At 44.9% G+C, this 24308-nt stretch overlaps 1 protein-coding gene across 3 annotated transcripts in view; it reads left to right on the top strand.

Annotated features, from left to right (window-relative positions):
• The first annotated feature begins 2053 nt into the window (after positions 1-2053).
• The window catches only part of SV2B (synaptic vesicle glycoprotein 2B), a 157392-nt gene continuing 135137 nt past the window's right edge, over positions 2054-24308 (top strand). The window contains exons 1-2 of one of the 3 annotated variants that reach the window (XM_072950727.1): positions 3355-3425; positions 8183-8284. The gene's annotated coding sequence lies outside the window, so the exon portion shown is untranslated. Of the gene's footprint in view, positions 2691-3292; positions 3426-8182; positions 8285-24308 lie in introns of those variants that run through there. The other 2 variants (XM_072950726.1, XM_015234387.3) reach the window with 2 other exon arrangements.

Genomic DNA, 24308 nt, shown 5'->3' with positions numbered 1-24308 from the left:
TATGGTGGTTCTGTTTTTGGATTTTTGAGAAACCTCCATATTGTTTTCCATAGTGGCTGCACCAATTTACATTCCCACCAACAGTGTATAAGGGTTCCCTTTTCTCCTCATTCTTGCCAACACATGCTATTTGTGTTCTTTTTGATGATGGCCGTTCTGATAGTTGTGAGATGGTGTCTCATTGTGATTTTAATTTGCATTTCCCTGATATTGTTAATGTTGAGCAGCTTTTCATGTTTCTGTTGGCCATCTATATTTCCTGTTATGGGAAAATGTCTGTTCAGTTCTTCTGCTCATATTTTAAGTGGGTTGTTTGTTTGCTTTTAATTGAGGTACAGTTGATTTAAAATGTACTAGTTTCTGGGGTATAACATGGGTGGACTTGGAGGGCATTATGCTAAGTGAAAGTTTGTCAGACAGAGACAGACAGATACTGTAAGATACCACTTACATGTGGAATCTAAAAAAATACAACAAACTAGTGAATATAACAGAAAAGAAACAGACTGACAGATGTAGAGAAGGAACTACTGGTTACCAGTTGGGAGAGGGAAGGGGGAGGGGCAAGATGGAGGTGAAGGATTAAGAGGTACAATCTATCAGGTATAAAATAAGCTACAGGGATGTATTGTACAACATGGGGCATATAGGCAATATTTTATAATAACTATAAATGGAGTACAACCTTTAAAAACTGTGAATCACTATACTGTATACCTGTAACATATAATAGTGTATATCAACGATACTTCAATTAAAAAATATGTTGTAAAATAAATACATAAATAATAAAAATAAAGAAAAAAGAAGGAGTAAGGAAATGGAAAAGAAGTGGAATTTAATAAAATAGAAACACAACAAAGGAAAATTCACAAAATTTATTTTTTATTGGTAAAGATAGTAAAATTGATAAATCTCAAAGAGTAATAGAAAAATATGCAAATTACCAAAATTAGGAATGAGAAATAAGACATCACCACAGCTAATAAATTTGAAAACAAATGAAGTGGATAAAGCCCTTGAAGAGTAATAGTTTAGCAAAGCTGATATAAGAAGAAATAGAAAATCTGGACAGTCATATGGCTAATAAAATAACTGAACTTTGTAATTAAATATCACACAGTAAAAAAATTTATGTTGTAATGGTTTCACTGATGAATTTTTTTCAAACTTTTAAAAAAGAAAGAGTATCAGTCTATACAAACTATTCCAGATAATGGAAGTGAGAAAAACCTTTCAGCTCAGTTTATGAGTTCAGCAATCTTGATATAAAAACTTGACAGGAACATTACAAGAAAGCAAAATTATATGTGAAGATCTCATGAACATAGAATATTTTTAATATAAAGCATTAAATAAAATATTATCAAATCAAATCCAATGATAAATACAAAGATTTGACATCATTCCCCTGTGGGATTCATTTGAGCTTCTCTAAGAACATTGGGGAGCCAGCACCTGGTTTTAGGTAGGAAAGAGTCAAGATCACGTTTGCATTTTAAGGAGTAAGTCTAGGAGGCTGAGCAGTTGAAGCCCTGGAGGTGGTCCAGGTGACAGATGATGGCGGCCTGGAGCATGGAAGGGATAGAGGAGCTGGCAGTGCACTGATGGCAGAGGTGGTGAGGAGAGGTCTTCTCTTGAAGACCTTGTGATTGTGAGTTATGCTGGCTGGGGAAGAAGGAAGAACCTTTCAGGACTTGCCTCCTTGTCAGCACTATTAGGAAAGGGATGTAGTTCCAGACCCTACAGGAAGCCAGGCGCCTCCTGCATTGTGGTGTTTGTTTGACCTCTGAATTTTCAGTATCGTTTCCTTGCTGCTCACTGCCTTCTAGAAGGAACCTTGCTCCTGAAAACAGCCTTTCATTGCAGAGTGAGCCTGCCTTGGCAGTTGAATTTGCTTAAGTCTTTTGTGGGTGGAGGTGGGGTGGGGGTTGGAAGGAGGGAGACAGATGTAGGTGGAGGGCTTGGTTTAACACATCAAGCCCTCCAAGGCTTCCTCCTTTCCCCCACCTCTCCAGGTAGGTTCTTCTCAGTTCCCCGATGAGGTCAGTACAGAGTCATTTAAGGACATCCATTACCTGAGATACTTTGGTCAGAGGATTCCTCTTACTAGGAATTTAAGTTGTGTCCTCTGACATCCTAGTTTGGGGTTGGTGAAAGGGGAGTACACAGCGCCTCCTCGCCCCAGGCCAGGTGGACAGCACAATGAGACGACGACCATAATCATTTGGGTGTGAAACTCGAAACTTGAGGAATAAGAAGTTTAATACCTATTGCTCTGCAAGTCCAGGGAGCCTGGGGTCCGGCTGGGTCCCTTTCCCACCGAGCTATCCCAAACACTCCGTTTTGAATCAGAAGGGGATTTAGAAGCGAAGAGCTGCCGGCCGCGAATCCCTTTAGTGCCCAGGCCGGGAAGAAAGCGCGTTAGGATCTGATTCCGCCGAACAGAGGACCCAGGAGCCTCCCGCTCTCGGGCTCGGTGTGGCGGGGGCGTGCTGCGCGCTGCGCCAGGGCGAGCGGGCGGCGGCGGCGGCGGCGTGGGCGCCGTGATGCAGGTGTGACACCCGAGGACTCCTGCCTCCGCGGGGATCGTCCCAGCACCGCATTAGCCCGAGCTGCCGGCAGAGCCACCAGGGCGGACGATGCTCCGCCCGCACCCGGAGGCGGCCGCCCGCGGATTTCCCACCCAGGTAGGAGACGCCGTTGCTCGCTCCGGTGCGTGCAGATCCAGGCGGGCTGCGGACCCCGCGCGCTCCCGGGGACCCCCGAGGCTCCGGCTCGCCTTCCGGGGCTGAAACGAACACGTTGCTATCTCTGAATGTTGTTTATAGTAAATAGCGTGAAAGGCAGGGGAGAGTCTTGGAAAGCCGGCGCAGGAAAGCAAGGACTTGTCCGCTGCCCGGAGCTGCGCTCCTGTTTGAAGGTGGCATCCCCAAAGGCTGTTTTTAAATCCTGTTTGAACTGTTAGCGCCATACATAGTTTTGCAACTTAGGCTACTGACGTTTGTAACTCCCTTTCCGTAAGCTTCCTTGTCACCGTTTTTAGTTTCAATTTTTTCCAGTTAGATGAATTTTTGTTGTTGGTTTGTTCCTAAAGAACAGATTAAAAACAGGTTTACACCTGGTGGCTCTGGGTTGGGGTGAGTGTGTATTTCTGCATGTGGAGGGCGCCCTCCGCGGGCGTGGGAGCCGTTTCTTAGGGACACAGAGAGAATTTGTTTATAGATGGATTTTAGCGCAAGGAAAAGAACATGATTTGTTCTGCAGGGATGGGTGAGCAAATGCGTTTAGCCAGGGAGGAGCGAGGCACTGCCTTTTCTTCCGCAGACGGGTGTTAGGTATCTCTGCTGTCCAGGGTTCAGCCGGGCTGCTGAAACGGGAGCCTTTCATCAGAAATCACAGATGCAAACTAGCTCCTTTTAAAGGTAACTTAACACCGGTGCCTTGGGCTCCGACAGGGGCAGCCCACTGGTGTGGGGTGGGGTGGGGCACTGGGGGATGCCTGCTCATTTTTTTTAAAAGCTTGTTCAGAGACAAATGTGGGTGGCTTTGAGGTACAGGGAGTGGCAGGTGAGGGATGAGAGGTATGTGCCTGAGGGGGAGAACTGGGCATTGTTCAGTGGTCCTTCTGGTCTACACTGGTCTCTGCTTCTGCTTCCTGCTTTTTCCAGAAGAGGTGACTTATCCTTTTTGCCCCAGGGGATGCAGCAGATACAGTACAGGGTCACTCTGCATCTTTCTTGAGTCAGCAAATACTGGTTGGGCACCTACTATATGTCAGAGGCCGGCTTAGTCCTTGGGGGTACAGAGATGATGAAAACAAAGTCCAGCTCACGCCTGGTGAGGGAGAAACACCTGTAATAATGAAGTGTGATAAGTTCAGTAATGCAGATGTGAGAAGAGTGGTGGGAGCAGAGAGGAGGGAGGAATTAATTATGGTGGTGATTAGTTTGGAAACGAAGCCCTCCTAGGTGAGGCATTACATGGATTTCAGTAGGGACATGGACTCTGTCTTGATCCCTTGGTCTGTGAGTGACCCACATCACTCTCCCACCCCGTCAGCATCGCAGCCACTGGTTGGGCAGAGCTCTCTAAGTCACAGTGGGGCTGGCATTTGCGGGATATGACCAGACCCCGGTAGACACAGACATAGGCTGAAACCAAGGGAGGAGCGTGCCCAATGCAGGTCAGGCTTTTTTTTTTTTTTTTAATAGTCTATTTTCCTAAATCCCAGGACCAAGAAAGTTTTGGAGCATTACTTCACAAGGACAGGGATTCAGGTTATTCTCAGAGAAGATGAACTTCTGCCTTCTTCCCCTGTGGGTCCCTTACCTGTCTGTGTCTGTCTCAGTTCAGAAGGAAAGCTCTGACCTTGATTGTCTCTAAATGGGTGGAATAAAGGAAAGCTAGAGCTGTTCCAACCAGTATGCTCTGGGAAATAAAAATCCAATCTGATGTATGTTTCTTCCTGGACCAACGCTGTGGTGGGTGATGAGAAATGGTAGACTGAAGAGCTCTTGTGTTATGCTTGTCGCCAGAGATGCGTATCACGTGTATTTTGTAATCTAAACCATCATTAAGGTATTTGAAAAGCAGGCTGGCGCTTGCACTGCAAGGAGTGTGGGCTTTGATGCTCAGACAGACCTTGGTGAGTGTCTTGCGCAAGTTACTTAGCCTCGTTTTGAGCTTTGGTTTCCTGATCTGTAAAATGGAAATGACAATGCAGTTCTTACACTATAATCATGCCATAGGTGCTTAAAAATATTTGTTCCTTGTGAGATGATCATCATGTATAAATTGCTTGGCACGAAGTAGGTGCTTAAGAAATGGCAGTTCATTCACTGAGTACCTACTACGTGTCAGGCCCTGCTCTAGGTGCGGGGAATACAGAATTGAACTAAATAAAGCCCCCCTCAAGGAGCCTACCTTGTGTGTGTGTGTAAGCATGCGTGTACGGTAGTGGACAGATAAGTGTCTAGATTGTGGATCAGCCAGGGATGTATTATGATGGAGAGGAATAAAACAGGGTAAGAGGAATGGGGACTGTTGCCAGAGGACGGGGTGAGGATTGTTAGTTTTCAAATTCAGTTTGGCCAGGGAAGGCTTTGCTGCTAAGTAACATTTGACCAGACCCCTGGGGAGGTGAGGAGCGAGCCAGGCAGATGTGTGAGGAAGAACATTCTGGGCAGAGTAACAGCATCTGCAAGAACCCCGAAGCTAGAGAGAGGTATGTTCATAAAAAAAGCAGAAAGGAGGCCAGGGAGGCTGCGGTTGAGTGAGTGAGGGCAACAGCAGGAGGACCTGAGGTCACAGGGGTAACACGGCAAGGTCACTGGGGTATTGCCTCTGATGATTTCTATTTGTCATGAAGATTAATATCCCGAGCTCCTGTGGAAGGAACTGGCTGAAATCCTACACTCTGTGTTTGGAAGGAGGCTGGTCGGGAGACATAGGGTCCTGTGGTCACTCAGCATAAGCGAATGCGGCCAGCAGAGGCATAAATCTTTACAAGGTGATGAGAAGCACAGTGCAAAACAGTGCTCAGGGATCTTGCATCCAGATCAAGGACTGTTTTAGTGCTTCTTTGGAACCTTAGTATTATGTTCGTTCCCTTTTCCCCACAATGAAAGAAAGGGTCACCGTTAGCGAATAGTCCCGCAGGTATTGTCTTTGCTAGTTATTATTCTTTTCCCTTTGAGAATGACAGCAATTTCTGTGGTTATGGAAAGGTGTCAGAATCAACTGGAAATGTATTGCCCTTTGGTGTACCGTGGACTGAGTTTACATTGTGTTATGTGATGCATTTATTTAAGGCTTCCATCTTGAAGGCTTAATATGAAAACCACAGTTTGCTGCTCTGCCCGTTTCAGACTTGGTTCCCATAGAAAGCATGGTCTGGGGATTTGAGAGCTCCACCCCACAGCTGTGCTTCGTGCAGTAGGGCTGCTGCAGTGTGCTCCGAGGGCAGAAACTGGGGCCGGATGCTGGATGTTTATCAAAGTTTTTGTGAAACAGGATGCGATGAGGCTGGGTCCTGGTTGGGTGGCTGACTAGGTGTCCCCCAAGTCACCTAAGAAGGTGACCTTCACTTCTGTGAATTTCTCCCATCTAGGGTCTGGCTTTCAGTCTTGCTGCCTCAGAAAGCCAGTGTCTCTCTGGGATATATCACGGTGACCCTGCTCACCTGCATGCTAGTCTATTGATTTGCAATGGCTGGGACACTGTGTGGCAGGGAGGTGTGTCTTCTTCCTGCCGACCCCCCTTCGTGAGAACTAAATCACAGGGAGAAGCTTTTCTGACGAGCATGTACTCAGAGCAGAGCAGCTGAGATGCCTCCCTTAGGGACTGATCATACACTTCAGGGCTGACCTTGACCATGGGACTACAGAACAAATTTCCCCACAGCTTAGTGGCTTAAGACAGCAACCATTTCTCATTTTCTCATGTCGCTGGGCTGGCCGGGCAGTTCTGCAGACCCGAGCTGTGCTTGGTTGATTGCAGCTGAGTTTGCTCATGTGATTTTTATCTGCTGTTGGAGTGGCCGATGGCTGGCTGCTTTAGGATGGCCTGAGCTGAGATGACTTGGCTCTGCTCCGGGTGGTATGTTATCCTCCAACAGATGAGCCTGGCATGCTCACACGGTTGTCGCAGGAACCCGAAAGAGAGTAGAAACTTGCATGACCTCTTGAGGCCTAAGCTTATAACTGGCACACTGTCATTTCATCTTTGTCTTATGACCAAAAGTGAGTCACAAGGCCAGCCCGGAGTGAAGGAGTAGGGAAGGGAATAGAGTACACTTCTTGATGGAAGGAGCCACATAGTCACATTGCAAAGAGCATGGATATGGGGAGGAGGGTAAAAATTGGGACATCTCTGCAATCAGTCTACCATAGGGATCTTCATATGTAAAGTCTCCTTAGCTAAGGCTCTTTTCTCCTGAATTCTGCTTGAATGGACAGTGCCTGCAACTTGCCCTTTTCCTTTTTTCTATTTTTCTGTATCTCCATGTCTGACCAACTTCAGGCATGTATATCTTTAGATAGTCATTCACTCACCAAATATTTATTGAGTGTTCTCTATGTGCCAGGCATGTTGTAGGCAGGGGATCCAGCAAGGCCCAGCCTCCTGAAGCATTCATTCTGGTTGGGAGAGAGAATATGTTAATCAGTAAATGTGTAATATTAGGTGATGAGAGAGCATCAAGCGGGGAGAGAAGGATGCGGGGGTGCCTGGTTGGGGGCCAAGGGGAGTGGGGTGGAGGAAGGGGTGGGAGTGGTCAGGGTGACATGAAGGAAGTGAAAGAGTGAGCCAGATGGATATCTGCGGAAAGACCCTTCTAGGCAGGGAAAACCAGTGCATAGCCCCAAGGGAACAGAGAACTGGCGTGTTCTGGGAACAGCAAGGGGCTCAGGTAGAGGGAACTAAGAGAGGATGAAGATGATAGAAGAGGGGACTGGAGGAACGGCAGGGGGCCAGGTCATACGAGGTTGTTTAGGACCTTGTGTGGACTTCGGCTTTTACTCCTTGCGAGGTGGGAAACGATTGGAGAATTCTGAGCACTTGTTGCCATTCTCTGATTTAGGTTTTACAGTGATCACTTGCGCGTTAGAGCTTAGAATAGACTGTAGGGGTTAAAGGTGGCAACAGAGAGATCATTCAGGAAGCTACTGCAGTGATCCAGGTGAGAGGTGGTGATGGTCTGGACCAGGGTGGATAGCGGTGATGGTGAGAAGTCATCAAATTCAGGATGTATCTTGCTGGTGGGTTAGATTTAGGCTATGAGAGAAGAAAAGGGAGTCAAAGATGACTCCACATGTTTTGACCTGAGCAACTAGAAAGAGTAGCCCTTTACTGAGATGAAGAAGAAACAGCTGTGGAGTTCAATCAGCCACCCAATGGGAGATGTTCAGTAATTACTTATATATGTGGGTCTAGAGTTGAAGGAAGAAGTCCTGGAAGGAGATGCAAACTTGAATTAACATGTTTTTTATTTGTCCCTTCAATGAGCTAACTCACTGCTGTGTCACCAGTGCCCAGAATATTGCCTGGCCCATAGTGTGTGCTCCATGAGTATTTACTGAATGAGTGAATGGAATCATTGAATCACTGGAGGTGACTGCAGATCTTTGCACTGATGGATTTTGAAGCATAATGCCCTGAAGTTATTCCTTTTCTTTCCAAGGTCCCATGAGAGCCTTACTGTGGATCCCCTGGACTAAAAACAGACTCTAAATGTGAAGGCTCGGATTGCTTACATCTTATAGAACGCAATGTGAAGTGACAAGTAAGAAGGAGAAACAAGTGGAAACCAAAAAAATAGCTCATACTTTCAAAAAAAAAGAGACAGGATCCTCTAGAGAGAGGTGCTGAAATTCAGGGGTGTGATGTTCTTGGGTTATTATTGTACTGCTCTTAATTTAAGATTAAGCAGGAGCAGGGAAGAATCTGGAAGAAGGGAGACGTTTATTTAAATCGATTTTATGCCAAGTGGAAGAGTGTCACCAGCTTGCCTGAAAAAATCTCACATCTACAGCGTCTTGCATAATGTGTTCCTGTTTATAAAAGGAGCGAAATAGACAGTGGCCTTATAGGAAAAGGGGAGGGCTGGAGTGACTGCAGTCTGACTGTCCATTTCCTCCCCGCGGTGTGACTGCCCATGTGTGAGTTTTGTTTGCAGTGATATTAAGGGGGTGGGGAGTGAAAAAAAGAAAAAGTAGATTCTGCAATGGGAAGTGGTTTCACGTGTGTGTGTCTGTGAGCAAGAGAGAGAGAGAAGGGGCAACAGTGGGAAAAACAAAGAATTGAATCCGGAGAGGTATGAGGAAGGGAGATCCATTTGGCCTCCATTTGCACGTGTGGGCACCATGCTTGACCACGTTGGATGAGACAGTGGGCTTTGAGATCTAACAAAACTTGAACTCAGGCTTCATTACTTTCTAGCTGTATAACCTTTAGCAAGTTATTTCATTTCCCTAAGCCCTAGTTTCCTCAGCTGTAAACTGATGATGAGGATGATGATGGTGATGAGCTGAAGGTGGTAGTAATAATACCCAAGTGCTCTGCAGTTTCCTTCATGCTCCTGGACTTGAAAACATGTTGTTCTAAATATCAATTAAGGGACGAGTATACCTAATGAAAGGCTTGAAAATTCTGGGTGAAGAGAGAATTTAGAACCTATCATTTAAAATGGTTTGTTTTTAACTTTTTATACAATTTTAAAAGATTACATCCCATTTACAGTTATTCCAAAGCATTGGCTATGTTCCCTGTGTTGCACGATACATCGTGAGCCTGTCTTGTACCCAGTAGTTTGTACCTCATTCTCCCCCAACTCTATATTGCCCCCCCCCACCGGTAACCACTAGTTTGTTCTCTATATCTGTGAGTTTGCTTCTTTTTTGTTTTATTCACTAGTTTGTTGTATTTTTTAGATTCCACATCCAAGTAACATCATACAGTATTTGTCTTTGACTTATTTCACTTAGCATAATGCCGTCCAAGTCCATCCATGTTGCTGCAAATGGCAAAATTTTATAAAACCTGGCGTTTAACACTGTCAGTGCTTTTGAGAAGATTATTTGCACGGGGCCCATGATGTTCAAAATGAGGCAGGTGGACACTAATCAGTCCTATGAACTAGGGATTTCCGAGGTGCCTCAGAGGGAAACCAGCCTATTAATAGACCAGCCCCACTGGCTCAGCTCTGCACTGTCCCACAGTTTGTTGGAATTCCACGATGAAAATCTCTGAGTCACTTGGATTACGTAGATGCAGAAACTCTGTCACATGCCTCTGGGCTCTGCTCCCATAAAATCTGCCGCATGATGTTTTCTACTGGGAAAGCTGCAGTTTTCCCTGCTCCAGGCTCATAGTAGGCACGCAGCATGCACTTATTGGATGTGTGAGTGAGTAAGTGCTGTTGCGGTCGCTCCGTTGGCTGAGACTCTAGCTCCTCCTTGCTGGCCTGGGCGAGACGTGGGAACGTAAGTGACAGTGATGAGCTGGGTCTTCAGCACCTATGTACGTTCTCAGCAGCTCATGGTTTCTCTCTCCCCCACCTCTGTGCTTTGCTGCCATTCTGGCCTCTAGATCAAGGAACTCAGACTCAGCTTCCTCTTGGAGCGCTCAGATACACCGGCAGCAATGGCCCGCGCTCCCTTGCTGTCCTGACCATTGGTCACAGCCCACCCAACATTGTCTCCTCCCTTGGCAGTGAAGACCCCCCAACCCTGGGTTCCGTCCTCTGCTCCCACACAGAAGCCTTGGTCCTTTCAAGTTTTCCTGTTTGTGTAGACGCTCCTGCTCCACTCACTTCCTGTGTCCTCCAGTCTTCAGAGCTTGCTCTGGCTTGGGCAGCAGGGGAGAGATAGGACTAACTTTTTTTTTTTTTCCCAAAAGGCCATTGACAATTCTCCCCTAACCAGTGACTGTGTAACCTCTCAGAGGTAGAGTTTAGCTGAACTTCTTTTAGAAGCTAGAACATAGAAGCCATATCTGGTCTCCTATTTCCACTTTACAGATGGGAAACCTGAGGCCCCAAGAAAAGAAATCCCAAGTGAAAGTACCCTTGGACAAGTGGATGAAAAACCTCATTTCTTTTTGTTCCAGCTCTGCATACATGCAGGAGAAGGGGATTTTTCCAGGCTTGGGCATTCTTGCATCACAGACGTCTGGGTCTGGCAGTTGGCTGTCTAAGCTGAGAGCAGGGTGCTCCTACATCAACCCCAGATGATACGTGTGTTGGCAGGAGCTCTGGCACCTAAAACTCACGTAAGCAGCAATAGGTGTGAGCTTTCAAGGCTCCTCATAACAGAAACCTGCCAATGAACACACGTTCATGGATAATTGTGCATCCATCAGTACCCCACAAGCACACAGGACTTGAACTATCGGAACTTAGTGTTTCAGAGCTGAAAGGGCACAGGAGACTAAACTCCTTACTAGGCAAAGGCGGGTGCTGAGTCTAGAGAAGGAAAGGACTTGTTTAACGTCCTACAGTCAGTTAGCGCTGGAGAGAGGATCAGAGCCCATGTCAGGCCTGCAGCAACGTAAGTTCACTTGAGGGTAGGGATCAAGAGAGAACAGGTTCACAGCAGCACTTTTTACAATTGCCAAGATATGGAAGCAACCTCAGTGTCCATCCACAGATGAATGGATAAAGATGTGATAGATACACACACACACACACACAAAATCAATATGGAATACTACTCAGTCATAAAAAGGAGTGAAAATTTGCCATTTGTAACAACACGGATGGACTTGGAGGGCATTATGCTAAGTGAAATAAGTCAAGCAGAGAAAGTCAAATACTGTATGATCTCACATGTGGAATATAAAAAATAAAGCGAACTAGTGAATATAGCAAAAAAGAAAGAGACTCAGAGATATAGAGAGCAAATTAGTGGTTACCAGTGGGGAGAGGGATGTGGAGAGGGGGACAAGATAGGGGTCGGGGGGTTAAGAAGTACAAACTACCATGTATAAAATAAATAAGATACAAGGATATGTTGTACAGCAGAGGGAAAATGGCTCATATTTTATAATCACTATAAACGGAGTCTAACCTTTAAAAATTGTGAATCACTGTGTTGTATGCCTGAAACTTATGTAATATTGTACAGCAACTATACCTCAATTAAAAAATTAGAAAAAAAAAAAGAGCAGGAACCCAAGGCCTGGGTCCCCTTCATCATTATGCTTGGAAACTCTCTGAAGCAGCACAACTCATTTCCCCAGGCAGGTGAGAGCCTGGTTAGTCTCCTGAACAGCTTCCTCTGAAAAATCCTCTGGGGTGTCCCCTGCCAGCTCTCAAAGCCCAAGTCCAGTGAAAGCTGCTCGGGGTTTGCCTGTGGTCCTGGCTCTCCTGTTGTGCGCAGAATCCGACCATGGCCTTTCTCCTGATCTGGAGTGCAGCAGATGGTGTCCGGGAGTGGAGCCCAGCTGTCAAGTGGGCAGCTCTGGGAGAGAGGAAATGGCCTTGTGGGGTGGCCCTCTCTGGGCAGAGTCCTGGGCCCTGGGTTAGGGCTGGAGAGGTCACAGCAAAGTCAGGAGCTCCTGACCTTGGCCCTGGAGGGCTGAAGGGTCTCAGTTCCACTCCTGCCCCTCTGATGAGTGATGAATGCATCCCACCCATGGTCGCTTAAATGTCCACGGGTTAAATGCAGCCACTTTAATGTTTTTTTAAGCAGAGCATAAAAATGAGGCTTGAAGGGAAGGGAAGCTCTATGAATGCAATGTAAAAGCAGTAGCTTACAAATGAAAGTGGTAGAAGGTAAGCCCGCATAGAGCCATGAAGGGGTAGATTTGAAAGGCTGAGAAGCAGTGTGGACACAGGATGGGATGCTGAGCCGCGCTCCCTCTCATCCTGGTGCTGGGTGACGTTGTCTTCTTTTGGTGGTGCCGGTGGATCTCTGGCAGAGAAGCTGTGCTGGGCTCCAGCTCTCACATCCCGGGATGGGCAGCCTCCTGTTTCCACGGTGGCCCAGTGTGCGACATCTGGGGGCACCAGGTAGGGTTGTCAGAGGCCAGGTTAGTTCTATCAGGTTTCTCAAGTTCATCTGTATCCCTGCCAGGTTGATGTCCTGTGACTTTCAGCCCCTTTCCTCTAGACAAGTAAGGTCCCTTCTGGCTGACTCGATCTTCTGAATCATTCCTGGATTCTTGAGCTTCTTTGAGAAGCTAGAGAGCAAAGTGCCCAGAGCCAGCATCTGCCTAGGTTCCTGGCCTGGCCTTGCTTCTTACTAATGTGAGATCTTGGGCAAAACATTTCACAACTCTGTGCCTTAATTTCCCAATCTGCGAAATGGGAATGATAATAGCATCACCTACTCTGTAAAGTTACAGGGAAGGAGGTGTGAGTTAACTTGCACAAAGGGCCTAGAACAACACCTGCCTCCTAGTGAGAGCTCCCGATGGCAGATATTATTAGATGCCACATCCTCAGTCCAATGACTGACTGAGGTCCATTTATGGCAGCTGCTGCTCCAGTTTGAGCCTGTCACTCCCAGATTCCCTGCAGCCTGCTCAGGGCTCTGGTCTGCCCCCTCTGTGCTCACCTTGGGAAGATGGGGAAACACCTGGGGTTTGCCCATCTAGGAATCAGAGGGGAAAGTCACCCTGAGCTTATGAGGACGACCCAGCATTTGTTCAGCACTTAATATTCCAGGAGTGGCATCCTCACAATTGGCAGCTTATAAATCAGTTTTATTCCCATTTTACAGATACAGAGATAGAGACAACAGAGAAGTTTAATTTTACAGCAAATACTAGTTTTGCACTGAGTCCCAAGGATACATACATGCATTAGATGTGGTTCCTCCAGGAACTTGGAGTCTGATCATGTGACATAAGTGATGTTTATTATACATATATGATTTCATTTAATTCTCCCAGTCCTTGTGAAAAGTGGATTTATTGTCTCCATTTTATTATGGAATAAACGGAGATTCAGAGAAGTTAAGTAACTTGCCCAAAGATTAGCATTTACTCAAGGGCAGAGTGGATTCAAGTGCAAGGCTGCTTAATGCTCTAGAACATGTTCTTCGTCCCTGTGTGGTGTTCCCTCCTCACCAAGTCCAGGAAGGCAGGTTAGGTGCGGCACCGGGCCTCAGCCCATGACCTTGACCTCAGCCTCCCCCACTTTTGCTGCTACAACCCATAGTCTCCTAAAGGGAGGTTTCGAAATCTACCTCATAGACTTAAACCAGGAGCTGGACACAACTTGATTCCCAGCCTCTGAAGCTGCTTTCCTACATTCATGTGTCCACCTGCCCTACCTGTACCCTCCAGGCCAGTACTTACTGAAGCAGCAGATGTTTTACTTGTGAAAAGGCTCAGACTTCAAGTGTCCTGGATGGTAATGGGCCCTAACGCAGGGCTCCATGGCTTATAACTGAGTTTGCTCTATAGTCTTGGGACCAGTTTCCTGTCTTCCCCGAGGATGAGTTAAGAAAAACCTGCGTGTGTCCCTCTGCATAATCTGGCTTCATTTATTCTGGACTCCAAGATTGGCTTTGGGCCCATACCCAAACCAGACTCTTTTCCAAATATTTATTCATCTACTGCTACTTTCTAGGCCTTGTCTCTTAAGCTTTTCTCTTATTGGAAGGGTATCTGTTGTTCTCTCTCCGAAACCTTCCGTCCTCTGGAAGCCGGGGTCTCTGAGGTTTGCCTCTCTTGCTGCCCCAGATGGATCATGTGCCCGTGCAAACAACCCCCAGGGCCTTGCCACTCAAATTATGGGCCCTGGACCAGTAGCACCAGCATCACATGGGAACTTGTTAGTAGAAAATTAGAATTGTTAATTGTCAATTGTTAGAAAATTAGAATTGGTAAATGTCATTGTTAAATTGTTAGAAATGTAGAATTTCAAGCCTCACCCCAGACTTGCTGAATCAGAACCTGCATTTTAATGAGATCCCTAGGTAATCTGTCTGCACAATAAAATAAGGGAACAGGCCGCAAGCTCTCTATCATTTTTTCCTAGCTTGAGGACCCCCATGGTCACATATTCTTGGCCCCACACCTCTAGCTCATCAGGGAAGCAGGACTGTGACTTGCGTGGGGACCAAGCTGCTTCTGTTGGCCAAATCCTACAGTGCCTGGGTTCCACCAGTGGGGAGCTCATTAATTAATAATTACACTATAAGGTGAGAAGGAGATATACACTGAGTGAATGTTTGTGGGAGTACAAACTATAAGCAGTGGCTATTGCTGCATGAGGAGAGAAGACAGGGCCAGAAAAACTATTGGACAGGGCGAAGGGGCGTTACTTAATTGGGCCTTGAAGGATGAGTAGGAGTTTTCCAGGTGAGTGCTGGGGTGGAAAAGGGTATTCCTGATAGAGAAAATAGTTTGAGGAGAAGCATAAAAGTCCTTTGTTGATTTGGGAATAACAGGCAGTCTGGTGTGGCTAAAACATGGGGTGTGAGGTGGTGTTGGCTGGGGGTGGGAGGAGGGGAGAGGAATGGTGGGAAATGGCATGGACACCCACCTGAACCTCTTGGGGTTTTTAAGGTTATCGTCAGGTGTGCCAAGGAGGAAAAATATCAAGAACCACTAATATACTCAGAAAGGCTGATTGTTGGCTTGGCTCCTTGAAATGGTGAGATATCTTCGAGTAGTGAGGTAATCACTGTCCTGTGCATCATCCACAAGGCTTGGCTGAGTGTGAATTGAGTGGATCAGAAGTCTGATATGGCCTTGATCACAGGCATCCATCCAATTAGAGAAACAACAGCCTTGGAAACTGTGATTGATGTCCTGGGGATGCTTTAAGGCACAGAGAAACCCAAGAGAGTGTGGAAATCATTCGAGAAATCTAAAGAAGTCCTAAACCGTAGTTGCCCAAAACAAACAGAGCAGAAAGTTCCATTTTCTCTGTTTGGAGTAGATGAGAGAGCTTCCAGGGGGCCAGGGAAGCAGTGTGGCCCCTCCTTCTCAGGCAGTTGTCTGGATAACACGGGCCCACCTGTGACTGCTCCAAGGGGACTTCCCCGCTTTCCCCTTCTCCTCACCACTTTGGGTGTATTGGAACCACAGTACAGATCATCCTGAAAACTGAGAGAAGAAAAGGAAAATTCACCTGTAATCCCACCATCCATGTAAGCATTTTTAGAAATAACCACATTAAGCGCAGTCAGGTCTCCGTCCCTGTGAGTTCTGTATCCATGGATTCAACCAACTGTCGATCAGAAAAACTTGGAAAAAATTCCAGAAAGTTCCAAAAAGCAGAACTTGAGTTTGCCACACACCAGTAACTCTTTACATAGCATTTACGTTGTCTTAGGCATTATAAGTATTCTAGAGATGATTTCAAACACCCAGGAGGTGTTTGGGTGCGTAGGTTATGCAAATGCTACAGCATTCTATATCAGGGACTTGAGCATCCGTGGAATTGGGTATTCACGGGAGTCCTGGAACCACTCCCCTGCAGATGGTGAGTGACAGCTCTGTGCAGTTTTGGAGTGGCAGAGACTAGTAAGCTTTTCTTCAAACCTGCTTCCTACTCTTCCTGGGCTCTCAGACTCCATCTCCCAGCCTCTTTTGCAGGGGGGTGTGGCCATGTGACCGGTCTGCTGATGTGATGAGAAAGGGTGTGGTGGGCACCACTTCCAGGTCTGGCAGGTGAACCTCCACCTGCGCTCCTCCAGGCTCTTTCCCACCCACTAACTGGCCCTGCTTGGGGCTGTCTCATGCGCAAGACGTAAACTCTGCCTACGTTAAACTACTGACATTTTAGAGTTTGTTACAGTGGTTAGTCCACCTTCATCAATACAGAGCCTGATATTTTAATTAGCATTTTCTCATAAGCTTATGGGAACACATTGCAGAGGATCAAGAAGAGTGTTTCTTGCTAACAGAAAGACTGAGAAGGGACCTCTGGGCTGAGTGTTGGGTTGCCGGTTTCCTGGGAGCTTCTGCAATGCAGAGAAGGGTACGGGGTTAAATAGCCAGTGTTTCCTCTGATGATTGTTCCAGGAGTGAATGCACTCTGAAAAGACTAAAGTTCAATATTTTCCCTTTCCTTCCACATTGTTTCTGACTTCTACAAAATGATGGGAATATCTGGTCGACTCCCATATCGTTTAACAAAATAATATTCTTTTTTTTTTTCCCTGAAGACCTGGGAAATTCTTGCCACATAAAGTACATGCATAATTAAAAGCGTTGGATCTAGTTGTATTATGCAGTGTGATCTAGCATCTTGTGTGCTGAAAACAGGGCTGGGCAAGTCAGGAAAGCTTCCGGGACATTAGCTCTACCTTGAGTGGCATGTGTCTGTCCATCGTGTAGCATATATATTTCAGATGAGGCTGACCTCTCTGAGGTTAACCAAGGCAAGTTGGTTGTGGGTATCCTAGTTTGTAGATTTGGCCATCCACTGAGATTTGGAAATAACAGGTGGATTCAGTCTTTTGGTCCCTAATGCTGTAGTACAGATTCTCTAATGGCTTGGTGAGAGGCATGGCCAGACATTTACTGGCTACTGTATTTGCAAAGGCTGATGTTGTGAAGGTGTATAGGAGGTGTTTTGGGGCCAAATGTAGCATTGCATAAATTTTTAAAATTGAAGTATAATCAGTTTACAATGTTGTATCAATTTCTGGTGTACAGCATAATGTTTTAGTCATACATATACATACATGTATTCATTTTCATATTCTTTTTCATTATAGGTTACTATAAAATATTAAATATAGTTCCTTGCACTATACAGAAGAAATTTGTTTATGTATTTTATATATAATAGTATCTGCAAATATCAAACTCCCAATTTATCCCTTTCCACCCCATCACCCCCTTTCCCCTCTGGTAACCATACATTTGTTTTCAATGTCTGTGAGTCTGTTTCTGTTTTGTAAATAAGGTCATTTGTTTTTTGTTTTTTTTTAGATTCCACGTAAAAGTGATATCATATGGTATTTTTCTTTCTCTTTCTGCCTCACTTCACTTAGGATGACGACCTCCAGGTCCATCCATGTTGCTGCAAATGGCATTATTTTATAATTTTTTATGGCTGAGTAGTATTCCACTGTATAAATATACCACAACTTCTTTATCTAGTCATCTGTCAATGGATATTTAGGTTGCTTCCATGTCTTCGCTATTGTAAACAGTGCTGCTGTGAACAATGGGTTGCATGTATCTTTTCAAATTAGAGTTCCCTCTGGATATATGCCCAGGAGGGGGATTTCTGGATCATGTGGTAAATCTATTTTTAGTTTTTTGAGGAATCTCCATTTTGTTTTCCATAACAGTTGCACCAAACTGCATTCCCACCAACAGTTTAGGATGATTCCCTTTTCTCCATACCCTCTCCAGCATTGATCGTTTGTGGACTTCCTAATGATGGCCATTCTGACTGGTGTGAGGTGATACTTCATTGTAGTTTTGATTTGCATTTCTCTGATAATTGACAATATTGAGCATTTTTTCATGGCATTGTATAGATTTGATTCTTGTTCAATAGTGACCACTTCAAAGTTCTATTTCTACTTCATTTATTTCATTTTTTTGGATCCTACTGATTCATTACTTTAATATGAAGTGGGGAGCTTCTAGCTCTGTCACAGTGTCATCTCTTTCCAGTACAGGTGAACAGTACAGGAAGTATTGTAGCGAACACTGGTGGAGTCCTTAGTTCACATCGCACCCACATGATTAGTCTAGGTCAACTAGCGATTGGCTCAGAAATGTGGCTCAAGTCTGGCTAGTTAGACATGAGTATAAATTTAAAAAGGGGCTTCTGGGAAAGATTTTTCTTGTTCTTAGGGTGAAAAAAAACACAGGAAACACAGCCCTGTTTTTTCCTCTGGGCACTGTCACATGTGGATGTTACACCTGAAATTGCGGCAGCCATCTTGCTATCAGCTCGAGGCTGACACCAATGCTAAGGGCCAGCAGAGCAGAGATATGGAAGGAACCTGGGTTCCAGATGGTATCACAGAGTTAACAAGTCAACTCATTCTGGTATCTCTACCTCTGGACTTCCCATTTCCTTCCTGCTTAAGCCAGTTACTGTTTCATTGTGACAAAATAATTTTGTATGTGTGGAAAAAAAAACACTGTTGGCTCCCTGTTCAATACTTTCTGTCCTTTTTTTCATCACTACGAGAACTTCACTTTTTCTCCCCCCAAGGAAGAAAGGGCACTACGCTCAGCTAAAAATGCTTTCTCTCCAGTTTTCTTTTCAGCTAGGGATGGCCATATGACTCATCTGATTCTAGCTATTAAAATGGAGATGAAATTTTCTGAGGGGAGCCTCAGGAAACTCTTTTTAATGGGAATAGATTTTTTTCACCTTTAAGCTCTTTATCATGTTTAGGATGATAGGTAATACGTGTTAAATTGTGGAGTACTTCCTATAGGTGTACTGTGGAACAGATAACCTTTAGAATTTGTGGCCACTGTTTAGTTTCTGTCTACATGCAGTTCATATCGAATTTGAGGTCCTTTTTCTTTTTTGAAAGAGTTTTTTTTTTTTCATAAATTACTAGACAATAGTAAGTTATTTTCTGGTCTTGCTCAGTAATGCATCATATTTATTTTTTTTCTTTTTACCTTTTGACCCCCTTTGCCCATTTCTCCAACTCCTTCCATCTCTGGCAGCTGCTAATCTATTCTCTGTCTCTATGAGCTTGTTTTTTTATTTACTTATTTATTTTTAGATTCCACATATAAGAGAGATCATGTGGTATTCTTCTTTCTTTGTCTGACTTACATCACTTAGCATAATGCCCTTGTGGTCCATCCTTTTTGTCACAAATGGCAAGACTTCATTCTTTTTTTATGGCTGAATAATATTGCATTGTATACAATATATATATATTTGGTTATTGGATATATGATTTGCAATTATTTTCTCCCATTCAGTATGTTGCCTTTTCATTTTGTTGATCATTTTCTCTACTGTGCAAAACCTTTCTAGTTTTATGTAGTCCCACTTGTTTGTTTTTGATTTTGTTTCCTTTGCTTTTGGTGTCAGATTAAAAAAAATCATCTCTAAGACCTGTGCGGAGGTGCTTACCAGCTATATTTTCCCCTAGGAATTGTATGGTTTTAGGTCTTACATTTAAGTCTTTAATCCATTTTGAGTTACTTACTGCATATAGTGTAAGATAGTTTCATTCTTTTGCGTGTGGCTGTTCAGTTTTTCCAGCATCATTTATTGAAGAGGCTATCCTTTCTCCAATGTATATTCTTAGCTTCTTTTTTGTAAATTAATTGACCATATATGTGTGGGTTTGTTTTGGGGCTCTCTATTCTGTTCCATTGATCTATGTGTCTGTTTTTATGCCAACACCATACTGTTTTGGTTACTGTACCTTTATAATATAGTTTGAAATCAGGGTGGTGACACCTCCAGTTTTGTTCTTCTTTCTTAAGATTAATTTGGCTATGCAGGTTTTTTTTCTCTGTGTGTGTGGTTCTATACAAATTTTAGGGTTATTTGTTCTATTTCTTTGAAAAATGCCATTGGAATTTTGATAGGGAATGCATTGAAGCTGCCTGCAGTTTTTGACAATATTGATTTTCCTAATCCATGGACACAGAATATCTTTCCATTAACTTCTTATAGTTGTCAACACTGAAGTCTTTCACCTCCTTGGTTAAATTTGTTCCTAGGTATTTATTCTTTTTGATGCAATTGTAATTGGGATTGATTCCATTTACAAATGATGCTTTCATTTAAAAATTTTTAATTTTTTTAGAGCAGTTTTGGGTTCACAGCAAAATTGAGAGGAAGGTACAGGAATTTCCCATCTTGCTGCCCCTACACATGCATAACTTCTTCCATTATAAATATCTCCCCCAAGGTTAGTACATTTGTTTCCATTGATAAACCTACATTGAGCCATCATAATCACCCAAAGTCCGTAGTTTACTTTAGGGTTCCTTCCTGGTGTTGTACACTCTATGTCTCATATCATTTTAGGACCAAGCAGCTTGGTCCGATACTTACAGTTTGCATAACCTTGGGCAAGTTGTTCAACTTCTCAGAGCCTCATTTCCCTCATCTGTAAAATGGTCACAGTAAGATCTAATCTCAGGGGGAATTGAGGGGCATTTATGGAGGAGATGATGGTTGTCTAGGGTACATGGCACTCAGTGGGTATTTTCACACCAGACTGGAAACTCCCTGAGAGCTAGGACTGTGTCACCTTGTCTCCCTCTGTAGCTCTGGGGTCTAACAGTCCCTGGTATAGTAGGTGCTCATTGGTTAGTTATGTTACAAACTTGGAGTACCTGAAACAGATCTGTGTATTTCAAAGGAGAAGTACTGTAACTCTGGATTGGAGAACTGGGAAGGTGATGGAGGATCATGGAGGGGGTCTAACACCTTCATTTTGGGGTGCTGGAGGGTTAATTGATCAGCTTGCCAAAAGGGTTAGAGAACAAGAATTTGCAAGAGAAGGTGGGGGTGCTCCCCATTTCGAATGTGTGTGCTTGGGATTGCTCTATATTTGGATGATGACTCTCTCGTCTGAGGGTTAATCCTCTTTGTCCGAGTCATCCAGCCTGGGGATTAACTGCTTTAAACTCCAAGCCTCACTGTCCCTGACAATGTGAGTTTTGTGTTGCCAAGAACCAGAGCTTCGAGGGGTCAAATTTTTATTGACCCAGTACAAAAGGCTCTTTTGTGGTTATTTAGTCCCAGCCTGTGAGTACTATGGAGGGAGAGACTTAGGCCCCAACAGGGGAGGTAACTTATTATTTCTTGTGGCAGAGGTATGATCGGAGCCCCTGTTTCCAGCTTGGACTCCTCTGCTCTGTTCTAGTGTTTAATGAAGGATTCAGGAGGAGCATAGCTGAAGAAGCAAAACAATGGAGTGGATGGCTGGAGTACTGATGTCAATTCCGTGTTGCATTCTGGGGAATCTTTGATCTGTCTGTGGAAAGTCCAGCCTGCCCCCTTGCTAATAGTTGGGCTGTTTGGAAACACCCTCAAAGGGCTGAGTCCCCCACTTGTTTTCTGGCTTTGTGTGCCCAGCTCAAGATTCCCATTTTGGGATGAAGGAAATCTGCCTGACCCAGCTGGGGTCACATCCGTATACCAGAGGCCACCCTCTGAGTCCCACGGGTAGTGAGGAAGGGGAGTTCCTCAAAGGGAAACACAGGATTTGTTACCAAAAGAAGGGGACGCAGTTGCTCGGCAGGGAAACCCCAGGTATCTGCCACATACACTGTGCTGACTTCTCTTGCTGAAATAAAGATGATAAAGTATTAGCTTTGCTGGTGAGTGTCACAGACTTTAAAGTCTGGCTATGTCTTCATCTTCCCTTCTTTTCTAAGGGGTTCCAATTTTCATAACCCTGTCCTTGCTTGCCCTATTCTTGCATTTTAAGTATTAAAATCTGCAAAATTCAAAGATGGATTCCCTTCCACCCCTGAAATCCCTTTTACGTCTGTCTATTCAGCAAATTAACGGTAGGCAAGGAAGACACCATCCTTTCCCTCTGAATTTCTAGCTTGTCTGTAACTGGTTAAGACCCATAAGCCCCACTGCTGCCCATCAGGGATACTAACTTGGGTTAAAGAAACGAGTGCATTGTTGAATCACACTGATGGTTCTGCCAAAGAACGTGACTTGGCATTCTCCCTGTGCACAGAGCATCTTGAAAGTTGAAGAGAAAAAAAAAATCCATCTTGGGACTAAACACCTCAGACTGGGAAAGAGCGGGTGGTTTTCACTTGTGCTGCTTCTGTTTGCAGCCTGGGAATGAGAACCGCGCCCCCGCCCCAGGCTGCTTTGTTGTTGTGTGGTGGTGTTTGAACACCGGACAGCATCTCGCTTTGCTAGTATCGGGTTATTTGTGTGATCCCAGCAGCTGACAATTGTGTAATCATTTTTAAAAGAAAAAGCCAGAGCTATTTGCTTAGAGAAAATAAAAAACAGGGCAGAGAATGCGGTGGGCTGCACAGTCCCGTGCAGAACGCTGGACGACTACTCTTCACAAAGGCAGAATTGTTCCTTGGTTAGAATTCCCCATGGGACCTCCCTGCCTCCAAGTTCAGGGAAGGGTCATACCTTCTGGAAGGGAAGCCTGTCTCATTCTCTTTGCACGCACTGACAGAGCTAGAAAAGTTGTTTCAGCTCTTGGGATCTGGTCAGGCTTGTGCTGAGAACCACTGTGGCTCTGAGCCGAAGGTCAGCCCAGAGTACAGATTGCAAAGAGCACAGAGCTATGCCTTTCTCTCTTTCTGTCTCTTTCTGTTTCTGTTCCATGGTGTTTAGAGTGTAAGCTCTAGAGTCAGATTACTGGGCTTGAAGCTTATCTCCTTCATGTACTAATTGTGCTTAAATGCTCTGTGCCTCAGTTTCCTTCTCTGTAGAATAAAGATAATATTCATAGTGCTTGATCACATGTAGTTGTTAAAAGAAATAAAGTAAGTAAGGAACTACAGTGCTCAGCATAATGTTAGGCAGAGAGCCAGTGTATTAATCAGCTGTTACTGCATGAGGATAATAATGCTGCATAACAAACAGCCCCCCAAATCTCAGTGGCTCATACGAGTAACATTATTCATCGCACTCATGAGTTTGCCAGTCAGCTGGAGTGGCTCTCCTTCTTTCTGTAGGTCAAATGCAGGTCTGCTCCATGTGTCTGTCATCCAGCTACTTGGGTGCTGCTAGCAGCTGCTAAGGGACATGTCCTCATGGCAAATGGTAGGGGGACATGAGGGATGCCAAACTGTAAAAACACATTTAAAGCCTCTGTGCACATCACGTTGATTTCATTGGCGAAAGCAAACTGCATGGCCAAACTCAACATTAGTGAGCTGGGGAAATACACTCCTCTCACAGTGGAAAACAGTGCAACACGTGGCTTAGAACGTGGATTATAATCATGTTATATGGGGGAGAAGAATTAGGAATAATAATTTAAGCTACTAATGCAAGTTAATTACGTAACAGGATGTTGAGACACATTTTTCTGTTGTCCCAGAATATGCAGTCAGAGTGCAAATCTGAAAATAAGAAGTCTTAGGTACTCTGCTTTTTAAGGTGAGCCACAAATAGCTGGGATCCCTTGTGACTTTCCAAGAAGTATCAAAACTGACCTTGGAGCCCTCAACTCTAAGCTGTCAGGTCAATGTAAGTGTAGAGATGGAAAGGAAGGCATGATCTTTGGAATCCTGGCCAATAGGAAGAACTTGCTTGAGGTCAAAGACTGTTCGCTCCCCACAAAGTCAAGTGAAGGGATTCTGAGAGGCTCCCTTGTGGGGATGCTCGCAAGGAGGTGACATGGGGCATCTTGTGTCCTGGCTGAGTGTTTGCTGACCTGCAAGCCAGCAGACGCTTCACTCCTTGGTGGTTCTGATGGAGTGGATTGGACTTGGGGGGCTTGATGTGTCCCCTGGAGTTCAGGGCGATGAAGACATCCAGCCTGGTGCCTACTTTTAGTCTGAAACATTTGGTAGGCAGTTGGCTTAATGGAGTAGCCTATATTAGCAGAAAAAGATTCATGGCTGTACAGTGCTAAGGGAAGAAAAGAATCTTTTTCTATTCCATTCATTCAGGGCTTTGGAAGGTGCAGGGGAAGCATGACGCTTAAGGGAGGGGCAGAGGCACCAGGGCTGCCCAAGTCGTAGCTGAATCACGACAGGGGGAAATCTACTTGAAGAAGTGGCGGGATGTGTGGCCAGCTGGTGGGTGTGAAGTGGGACCCCACTGCGCCTCTCCGAGAGGCTCCTCAGCACTGAAGAGAGGCTGAACATTGCTGCAAGGCAACAGCATACCCAGGAACCACCGGCATCAGCGGGGGCGGTAGGAACCAGAGCAATGGTGGGGAGGGACATCT

Source organism: Vicugna pacos, chromosome 27, assembly GCF_048564905.1.
Source record: "Vicugna pacos chromosome 27, VicPac4, whole genome shotgun sequence".
In the NCBI taxonomy this organism is placed as follows: Eukaryota; Metazoa; Chordata; class Mammalia; order Artiodactyla; family Camelidae; genus Vicugna; species Vicugna pacos.
Note: the sequence above shows the minus strand (reverse complement) of the source record. Positions and strands in the feature narration are given on the sequence as shown.